Raw genomic sequence first — 11677 nt, forward strand, 5'->3', positions numbered from 1 at the left:
GACCTGAGTATGCCTTTGTGTAATTCCATGCTATGTAAGCAAATTGCACGTTTACATTGATGGTGGGTGTCAGAACCAATACAGTGTATGCAAAGATAAACATTCTGATTTGACTCTATGAAATTTATTGTAATCACTATTTCTGAAAATACTATACATTAATGATAATTATTATGCTTTAAAAATTACTGTGAAAATATTTAAATAAGTGTGGCATTGTTCTTGTCCTATACCTAATTTCATTAGTACACACAACTCTTTACTAACAGCTTCCAAACAATATAGAGGACATAGCTTTAAGTGTAAGTCTGTTTTCAGTCTTTGGTCAAGCAGTTTTAATGTCCAGATTTCACTTGTTGTTTATAAACTGAGGAATTTGGGTTAGATTGTTTCTAATATTACTTCCATATTGTTTCTAATATTATTTCCATGTTGTTAATAGCCTTAACTCTGAAGTTCTACCACTGAACCCAGGAAACACTTGGAATTTCAGAATTCCAAGCCTATGGATTGACTGTCTCTCTGAAAGTGGCAGCATGATTTCTTTAATATCTTAAACTCATTTTTCTGACTTTTCAGTCATTTCTGAAAATTTTTTGATTAGCATAACTTTTCTTTTAGCCAAGCAGTGATATCCTTTTAAAGGCTGCAATTAGTTGATTGAAGAAACCACCAAATGAAACCATTAACTACTTATTACATTGAAAACTTGGTTGATGCTGTTTGGGTCTACTCATGAGTTAACAGTGGATGTAGTAATGATTGCCAGTCAAGAATCCTCTGGGCTAATGTAGGCATCTTGCAAGTACCACACAAAAGACCAACTAGAGTTCTTTCAGAGATTGCTGATTTTTCTCCTATTTCCAAGGTGAAGGAGTAACAAGGGGATGGGAGTGGAATCTAATAGGAAAGAATCCTCTTTCTGAGCCAGAGAAGCAATCCATTTAAGGAAAGTGAAATGTAGGTGTTAACAGAAGTAATGGAAATGTTCAGTAGATCCAACAATAAAATCATTGCCAAGATTATCACCTCTATATTGTTTAAATCTCCTAGGATCTCTTGCAGCTCTCATTAAGGTATAGCTAGCGGCATAGAAATTGTGTCTTAGGACAATACAGCTCCATGAAATAGTCTTTTAAATATTTTTGTTGATTTATTTTTATTTATTTGAAAGGAGGAGAGAGAGAGAGAGAGAGAGAAAGGAGACAGAGATCTTTCATTTGCTAGTTCATGTCCCAAATGCCCTCAACATCCAAGGTCTGAGCCAGGCCATAGCCAGGAATCTGGAACTCAATCCAGGTCTTACACGTGGGTAGCAGGGAACCAAGTACTTGTGCCCTTCCCTGCTGCTCGCACGGTACACATTAGTAGGAATTTAGAATCAAGAGCATAGCTGCAGTGAAACTCCTGCGCTGATGGCATTGATATGGGTTGCATACATCCCAGGTGGTATCCTAATTGCTAGGCCAAATGCCTGCCTCTCTAGGAAATCCACTTCTGTTGTCAACATTGCATAGAAAAGGAGATGGAGCTCTACTAACAGAATTTGCTTCTTATTTTGTTTTCCTTTTCATTAAACAAATTCCCATCTGTGTACAAGATGTATTCAATGTGGGATCTAATTTACAAGGAGGTGCAAGTAGACTCATCATTCAAGAATGATGTGCTTACATTATTGTCCTTTTTAATTAAGAAGCACGGAAGAAATAATGTGCACATTTTAATATAAAATACACCAAACTTACAGACTTACCAGCTATTACATACAGTGCCTCATTATGCCTGTGTGTTAATGAAGCCTTTATTAGGCATAAAATTACCATCAGTTGCAGGACAGGAACAGCAACCTACTCTTCAGGGGGTGAGTCAAGTCCATATGGTGGTCAAAGAAGGACTTATTCCAGAAGAAAGACAATGGGTATGACTTATTAGCATGCCCCTAATTGCCTTGTGGTTGGTGTCAATATCCTCGTAGATTCCTGATCCACCTGAAGCAAACAGCAAACAAGAAAGTGGAGTCCTTGGAAGAGGTCCCAATAGCTGGAAAACCTGCCTTAGACAGATCCTGGGTGATAGTGCTTCCTGCTGTCAGTGTGAACTAGACGGAATCAAATGGAGCTTTGCTTTTTGCTTTGTCTTGTTTTTATTTTTAAATTTTTTTAAGGTGAACAACTTCCATGTATTTCATATATACAGATTTAGGACCTTAGTAATACTTCCCACCCTACCCTCTCTCTTACCCACCCTCCTCCTTCCTTTAATTTTTACAATGATATACTCTCAGTTTATCTTATAATATTAACCCCACACAAAATAAAGAATTAAACAGTAAGAAGAAAAAAAAAACACTTCAACAGTAGAGACAAGGGCTGTAAAAATCACCAAATCTCAAAGTGTCAGTTTTATTCATATACATTACATTGTTTTGGCTTTCTTAGTTACCACAGATCATGGAAAACATACAGTATTTGTCTTTTGGGGGCTGGCTTATTTCATTAAGTATAATCATTTCCATTTCCAGTTGCATTGCTTTTGTTGCAAAAGAGAGGATTTCATTTTATTTACATCTGAGTAGTATTCCACATATAATTTCTTTATGCAGTAATCAGTTGATAGACATTTGGGTTGATTTCACATCTTAGCTATTGTCAGTTGAACTGCAATAACTCTTTCATATGTTGATTTCATTTGGGTAAATTCCCAGGAGTGGGATGGCTGGGTCATGTGGTATATCTATTTTCCCCTTTCTGAGGTAACTCCATACTGAGTTCCACAATGGCTGTACTAGTTTACATTCCCACCGGCAGTGGATTAGGGTACCTTTTCTACCACATAGCACTTTCCCCAAAAAGTCAAACACAGAGGCAATTTCCTGTTACAGAAGTGCATATGCATAAGAAGTTGAAGAAGAAAAGGACTCACTGTCTCTCTGTTTTCGAAGGTTTAGTGAAGAAGAATCTTCCATGATTTGATTTCTGCTACTTTTCACAACCAGTCAGGGGAAGATCACAGGTCTTCCTATTTGGTAGATCAAAGCTGTTTTACAGTCTGTCTGAATTTGAAGGGCAGTCCAATCTTGCGTGTCTGCACCTATGGATCTCTTTTTGGAAAACTACCCCTATAGCAACGATATGGTTGAACTCTGTTTCCATCCACCTAGTTATTGCTCCACATGTGGTAATAGTGACAACTGAAAAAATCTTTTTCATCTCAATCCTACTGATGAGTGTATCAGTGGAAACATGTACTTGGAAGTTGCAGACATGCAAATACATGAGCATAGATCTGTGCCTGGTAAATAGTCACGCACAGTTCATAATAGATACCGACTTCTTGATGGTATGGACCAGCCTTTCTGCAATAGCCAGTTTATAAGTAGAATATAAACTGCAGAATTCTAAGAAAGTTAGATTGGAAAAGGAATACTTGGGGCCGGTGCTGTGGCATAATGGATAAAGCTGCCGCCTGCAGTGGTGGCATCCCATATGGACACCGGTTAGAGACCCAGCTGTTCTCTGCTATGGCCTGGGAAAGCAATAGGAGGTGGCCCAAGTCTTTGGGCCCCTGCACCCACGTGGGGGACCTGGAGGAAGCTCCTGGTTCCTGGCTTCGGATTGGCGCAGCTCCGGCTGTTGTGGCTAATTGGGGAGTGAACCAGTGGATGGAAGACCTCTCTCTCTATCTCTTTGTTTCTCTGCCTCTCCTTCTCTCTCTGTATAATTCTTACTTCCAAATAAATAAATAAATAAATCTTTAAAAAAAGAATAAAAAGGACTACTGTTACCTCCTATGCCCAAGTACCTAATTTTAAGCAATCATGAATGACTACCAGCTATGCAAGTACTATATTGTTTTCCTAAGGATAAACCCCATAAACATAGCCATTAAATTCCTTAGAGAGGACTTGATAAGAAAAAATTAGAAAAGCAAACATGGACTTTTCAGAGGGAGTTTTGTTTGTTGGTTGGTTTTAAATCTATAATAGTGCACTGTTACCTGTCAAAGCAAAACCAAAACAAATAACAACAGCCAACCCCTAACCCAGCAGAACCCAACACAACACAAATCAACAGCAAAAGCAAAAGCAAAAATATATCAGCTAATGTTGAACAGGATCTTCTCTATTGGCAGGAACTGCAGTTAAAGCCCCAAATTACAGACAGATTGTACAGAGTACCTGCCAGCAATTTGGCCAACCATATCCCCAGAAGGCTTTTAGACAGCTGGCAGGAGAGAGAAAGGCAGCCCTACTATCTGCCACCCCCACCATCACTCCAACAGGGAGACTCTGAAGTAAGAGACTGCTTAAGAGAATCCTGAGTTTGTGAAGTGAGATTTTTTTCCTCTCAATCCTTGCCTTGGGAATAGGGTTTGAATTGTTTCTAATTCATTTTCTATAATCTGAGGAACAAAGGTAAGAATTGTTCAGGGTAGAGCTCCTACAAGACAGAAAGATAGGAAGTTCACCTGTTTGAACAGTCAGCAAGTATACTTACTCCCTGAGCTACACATGTACTATTTTTTTTTGACAGGCAGAGTGGACAATGAGAGAAAGACAGACAGAAAGGTCTTCCTTTACCGTTGGTTCATCCTCCAATGGCCGCTGTGGCCGGAGCACTGCTGCCAGAGCGCTGTGGCCGGCGCACCGCGCTGATCCAAAGCCAGGAGCCAGGTGCTTCTCCTGGTCTCCCATGTGGGTGCAGGGCCCAAGAACTTGGGCCATCCTCCACTGCACTGCCAGGCCACAGCAGAGAGCTGGACTGGAAGAGGGGCAACTGGGATAGAATCCAGCGCCCCAACCGGGACTAGAACCCAGTGTGCTGGCACCACAGGCGGAGGATTAGCCTATTGAGCCACGGCGCCGGCCTCACATGTACTATTAAGGCTGTGAGAACCTAGAAGAAATTGAAGATAGATGTTTTTGGTGAACTTCCAGGTGCAAAAAATGTCAGGATTATTCCATATCTGGAGAGTTCTAGAATTTGAAACAAACAGTAGATGGTGAAAGTTTGGGGTTTGGGGATCCAGTTCCAAGTATATCATGATGCATCCAGTAGGAACTTAAGTCCAAGCACCAGGAGTGACCAGGAATGATACAAGAGTGAGCCCTTTGTCACCAAGGCCTGTTGGACCCACTACTGTCACCTTAAATGCAAGCAAGGAACATGTACCCCTTTCCATCTCCCTCATCTGAATCCCAGAATCTGAATAGCTTGTACCCATATAGACTGAGGAAGAGCCTACTTCTGCCCCCAGTTCAGGGACAGTTTATCCCTGACTCAGGCAACTCTGCAGGACCATTTCATCTCAGGAGATCCCATTGGGATAGGCAGAGGCCCTGTTGCTACTGCATCTTACTTCAACTTCTTTTAAACCAGGGATGAGCCTTTTCTATAGCTTACTGGCCAGATCTGCTTTGCTGCTTGTTTTTGTTTTGTTTAGACTGTGAGTTAAGGGTTATTTTTATATTTTTAAATTATTGAAAAAATAAGCAAGAAAATGATATTTTGTGATCCTTAACATTATATGAAATTCAATTTAATTGTCCATAAGTGAACTTTTATTGCAACACACACAAGCTTAATCATTTAAGTATTTTCTATGGGTGCATTTGTGTTATAATAATAGCATTGAATAGTTGCCACAAAAGCTGTTTTTTCCTACAGAACCAGGTTCTTTATAATAACCAAGTACAGGGCCGGCGCCGTGGCTCAATAGGCTAATCCTCCGCCTAGCGGCGCCGGCACACCGGGTTCTAGTCCCAGTCGGGGTGCTGGATTCTGTCCCGGTTGCCCCTCTTCCAGGCCAGCCCTCTGCTGTGGCCAGGGAGTGCAGTGGAGGATGGCCCAGGTGCTTGGGCCCTGCACCCCATGGGAGACCAGGAAAAGCACCTGGCTCCTGGCTCCTGCCATCGGATCAGCGCGGTGCGCCGGCCGCAGCGCGCCGGCCGCGGCGGCCATTGGAGGGTGAACCAACGGCAAAAGGAAGACCTTTCTCTCTGTCTCTCTCTCTCACTGTCCACTCTGCCTGTCAAAAAAAATAATAAAAAATAAAAAAAAAATAAAAATAAAAATATAATAACCAAGTACTGTCAGTATCCTTATGGAAAAAGTTTGCTGACCCATGCATTGAACTGGTCCTGACTCCTTTGTGCCACACAGATATTTATGACCTCTAGTGCATGCCTGCATAAAATTCTGACATGAAAACCCCCATCTCAGGGTCTGCTTTGGAAGCAGACTAGAAGCTCTGACTGGGTGCTATGATTTGGATATTAGTTTGGGTGTCCTCCAAAGACCAATGTGTTAAAGGGTTGTCCCCTAAGGTTTTTAGGTTGAGAAGGTACCATTGCAGGTGTTTAAATGTGAAGCCTTTGGGATGTGATGAGACTGGATTAGACTGTCAGGTTGGGGCTTTCCATGATCAAATCATGGTAGCTAAAGGAGATACATAGATAGGCACACGTGCTCTGCCTTGCCATGTGATGCTTTGTGTCACTTTGGGATTCTACCAGAAAGAAACCCCAGGATGCCTAGTCAATGAGAAAACCTGATCTTGGACTTTGAACTTCTAGAACCATGAGCCAAAATAAAACCCCTTTCTTCATAAGTAGCCTTTATCAGATATTTCATTACAGTAACACAAAACTGATAAACATACTGGGGAGTGGCATATTATTCTTGGATTTTAAATCTTTCAAAGAGGGGCCAGCACTGTGGCGCAGTGGGTTAACGCCCTGGCCTGAAGCGCTGGCATCCCATATGTGTGCCAGTTCTAGTCCCAGCTGTTCCTCTTCCAATCCAGCTCTCTGGTTGGCCTGGGAAAGCAGTAGAAGATGGTCCAAGTCTTTGGGCCCCTGCACCTGTGTGGGAGACCAGGAAGAAGCTCCTGGAACCTGGCTTCAAATTGGCACAGGTCCGGCTGTTGTGGCCAGTTGAGGAGTGAACCAATGGATAGAAGACCTCTCTCTCTCTCTCTCACTGCCTGTCTTTCTCTGTATAACTCTGACTTTCAAAAAATAAATAAATCTTTAAAAAATTCAAAGGATACTGGTTTCTACAGTCTTTCACATCTTATAAGGAAAGTCAAACAGTGATTTTTTTTTATAAAAGATTTATTTATTTATTTGAGAGGCAGAGTTACAGAGAGAGGGAGGGACAGAGAGAGATCTTCCATCTGCTGCTTCACTCCCCAAATGGCCTCAATGGCTGGAGCTGGGCTGATCCTAAGCTAGGAGCCAGGATCTTCTTCTGGGTTTCCCAAGTGGGTTCAGGGGCAAAAGCAGTTGGTCCATCTTCCATTGCTTTCCTAGGCTATAAACAGAGAGCTGGATCAGAAAAGGAGTGGTCAGGACACAAACTGGTGCCCATATGGGATGCTGGCACTTCAAATAGAGGTTTAGCCTAGAATGCTACAGTGCCAGCCCCAGAACAGTGATTTTTTTTTCTTTAACTCCATCATATCCATGGTATTTAATAATTATATTACAATACTAGCTATGCAATTATTACTACTATTATTATATATTATTACCATGCCATATGTGCTGTGTATTTTTGAGTCCTGATCTGCCTAGCATTCTTTCACCTTTGCTGGTATGTGCTAATTTTTCTTCAGGATCTCCCTACTCTTGTTTATGTGACCCTACCTTGGGAATTTTGGGTGGACACATGATGTAGTGGACCAGTGGGAGCACCACGTCCTCGCACCCCTGGAGTGTAGCCTGGGTACACATCCCTAGCCAGGTCATCAAGAACTGAGCTCAGAACATTTTGTTGTGGCAGGTTTGGTGGTGGGGTGGAAACTTGAACATTTCACCATGACAGAGGCCTGTCAAGAGCTGGAGAAGCAGAAGTCAAGTCCTAGTGTGCTCCTACCAGCTCCCTTCCGAGCCGTATTTTGATAACAAATTCCTTTTTTTTTTTTTGGTGCAATAAATTCATTTGGCTTAAATTTTAAAAATAATTTATTTGAAAAGCAGAGAAGTTCTAGAGAATGAGGACGCTCTGACTTCTAGTTCACTTCCCAAATGTCCACAGTGGCTGTGGCTGGACCAGGCTGAACTTGGGGGTCAGGAGCTCAATCGAAGTCTCTGGCTTGGGGTAGTAGTGAATTAAGCATTTGATCCCTCACCACTGCCTCCCATGATCTGTGTTAGCAGGAAGCTTGAGTTAGAAGCTGCAGCCTGGTACGTAATACAGGAGCTCTGATGTGGGATGAGAGAGTCTTAACCAGCATCTCATCCACAGGTCAATGTGTGCCCGTCAGTTGGCCTTTGACACTTGCAGGTAGTCGTCCTCACCAGTACAGAGATATTTTTTCCTGTTCCCAGCATTTTCACCCACAGTACTTCAGTGTTCCTTGAGCCTCACTGCAGTCTGACAGTGGAGGACATGGAGGTTCAGGAAGAGGTGATTCACTAGTAAGTGGGCAAACTGAGAGCAAACCCCCATCACTTCACTCCAAATCCAGTTCTTTCTAATACACAATATGCATGATTGTTCATTTCTCAACTGCAAATTACAAAACATCAGAGAAAATCCTGACTGCAATGTACACTCATAAGAAAAAAAAGTTTATATTCTGGCTGGCGATGTGTGGTGCCAAGACCCATTTACCTTTATCTGTCAGTGGAAATGTAAAGGCTTTCAGAAAAATGTTCAAAGGATTTCAAAGATATCACGTAACCCTTAAAGAAAAGAATGATTTAAAGATTTCATACTAAATGAGTTGGAAATATGTGGACCTTATTTCTTGAACATCCTTAAAGTCTTGCAGCTTAAAACACAGACTTCTTGGCTTGTGTATGTTAGACTTCATTTGACTTTGTTTTAGAAGTATACCTGATCAAGCAGCTGTGGGGCCTGGGTACTTCTTACTATTGATAACAAACTCACCCAACACAATTTTTATGAAGTCCTTTAGGTACTGCAGACTCTTTGGCCTGAGCAGTCACTACACGTGGTGGAGGACGTTGTCCATTTTCCTTTTATTATTTAGCATGTGACAGATAATCCCTGACACAACTCTGATCAGTCTATGCAGGTTTTGGATATGGATTTGGAATCAAAGCAAAAAGTAGCAGAATCCAAATGAGAGATGTAAATGTCTCTCTGGGAAGTCGGTCTCTGACAGCCACGTGGCATGTTTGCCATTCTCCAGCCAGTCACTGCCATGTTTGAGGTCAAGACTGTGTTGCCTTCATTCAGGACCTCAGATTCCCAACTTACTGCTCCTGAATCAACTGATTGTAACGCTCCTATAAAATACTTTATACTCAAGTTGTAATAACTTTATTGAATAACCTAAAACTTAGTGTAGTACAAGTTTTATTAAATAGCTCATTGTGTTCTAACCACAAGCTATGGAAATATCCTTCTCTGTCTTCCACATGGATGCCCCAGGCAATCCCATGGAGTCCAGATCAATATAAAGTCGATATAAAATGCTTAGTCTGGAATTTCTATCTTTGAGAGATATGCATTGAACTATTTATAGACAGAATGAAGTTATGTCTGGGGTTTGGTTAAAGCTCTTGCTAGGGGAGCAGTGATGAGGGAGGGCCTTGGATAGGATGGAAGTGAAGTAAGGCCTGCATGAGTTGATAAGTGTTGCAGCTGGGTGACAAGTATATGGGAACTCATGATACATTCTCCATTTTTGAATATATTTCTTTAATAAATAGCTTAAAATTATTCTGCAATTATCACTCATAAATGCATACTAAAATACAATAAACAACTTCAGAAATAAAACAATAAAACATTATCATCTAAAGTGCAAAGAATAAGCAGAATTTTTACTGAAACATTAGAAGTAAAAGCAAGAAAATTACTGATAAGGAGAATACCTCCCAGGATCTTATGCAGTTTTACACACATGCCCTGCTCTCTGGTCACAAGCTTTAGTGATTCCTTGGACCAGAGAATGATATGATCGTTCTTTGATTTTTCCTTCTTTCCTTCCACATTTCTAAATCTTTGGACAGGGGATAATAAGTAGCAGAAAGAGTCATATCCCCTCTTGGGTGCTTCTGCTTCTGACCTCAGCAGGTGCTTTCCCTTTGGTGTTTTATGTATCTGACTGCTGTCTGTCATGGGCACAGGTGTCAGTGGCTGGGGACCTTGCTTCTTGCTGTACACATCCCTCTGGAAGGTTTTCTTTACATGGGAGGTCTCTTTGGTTAACTTCACCATTTCCATAGGTTACTCATAGGTTCTTGTCATGCCTCTGCAAGGTGTAGGCTCCCTTTGCATCCTTCTGCCCAATGCATGCACTCTCTGTCTCTCTGGCTCTTCTCTCTGTCTCCCTGCTCCCTTTCCCTTTCTCTCCACCCCCTTTACCTCTCTCTCCCACTTTTCTCTCTCTTTCTCCCTCCTGCTCCTCCCCCACATCTATCTCTCTCTCATGTACCTCTACCTCTCCCTTTCTCTCCCTCTCCTTTTCTTCTCTTTTTCTTTCTTCTCCTGCTTCAAACATGAACCATGTGCAGAGAAGCAGGGTCAAAGCACAGTGGACCTCTAGGCTTCCAAAAGTAAATGGTCATGGGGCCCGCGCCATGGCTCACATGGTTAATCCTCCTCCGCCTGCGGCGCCAGCATCCCATATGGGCACTGGGTTCTAGTCCCGGTTGCTCCTCTTCCAGTCCAGCTCTCTGCTGTGGCCTGGGAGAGCAGTGGAGGATGGCCCAAATGCTTGGGCCTCTGCACCTGCATGGGAGACCAGGAAGAAGCACCTGGCTCCTGGCTTCGGATCAGCGCAGTGCCGGCTTTAGCGGCCATTTGGGGAGTGAACCAACGGAAGGAAGACCTTTCTTTCTGTCTATCTCACTGTCTATGACTCTACCTGTCAAATTAAAAAAAATTAAAGTAAATGGCCAGGCAGTTTCCCTCTTTGTGCTATTATTCATTTGTAACTTTTGTTGCTACATGTTGTGGATGCATCAGCCCAGAACCTCCCCATGAGCAGTGAACAGACAGTTGCAGTGCTCTCTACCAGGCTGACACTCATTGAAAATTTGTTTATTTGAAAAGGTGTAGTGACAGAGAGAGACAGACAGGCAGATAGACAGAGACAGAGAGATCTTCTATCTGCTCCTTCATTCCCCAAGTGCTGCAACAGCCAAGAGAGGGCCAGGCTTCAGCCAACGGCCAAGAACTCCATCTGGGTCTCTCACATGGGGGGCATGGACCCAGGTGCTTAGGTCATGATCTGCTGCCTCCCAGATGCAACAACAGGAAGCTGGATCAGAAGTAGGGTGGTTGGGACTGGAACTTGAACTTCAGTATGGGATGTGGATGTCCCAAGCAGTGGCTTCACTGAGGCCCTGGGAGCCTTTTTCCGACTGCTTCTGTTCCTGGCTACCAATTCTGCACCCACGGAAAATTTTCACGCAACCTCTTCTTTCACTGAGTTTGAAGTGTCCTTGACAAAGACCAATGGCCTGGAACTAAGCTGCTGCCTAGAGTTCTTAGTATTCGAGCACCATTGCTTGCCTCGCCCTGTGACTTTTCCAGGGACCTCATTTTGCAGCTAGACTTTATACAGATACATGGACCGGAATTTTGCTCTGCTCTGACCCAGCAAGGGCCCCATCCCCACGGGGCTGCATGTGAGTGAGTATTGGTAAGTCACTCATTTTATTCAACCACATCTTGGGAAAAGGATGAGGTCCTTC

This window comes from Oryctolagus cuniculus, chromosome 16 (genome assembly GCF_051225735.1).
Source record: "Oryctolagus cuniculus isolate XC-2025 breed Fujian yellow rabbit chromosome 16, ASM5122573v1, whole genome shotgun sequence".
Taxonomy (NCBI): domain Eukaryota; kingdom Metazoa; phylum Chordata; class Mammalia; order Lagomorpha; family Leporidae; genus Oryctolagus; species Oryctolagus cuniculus.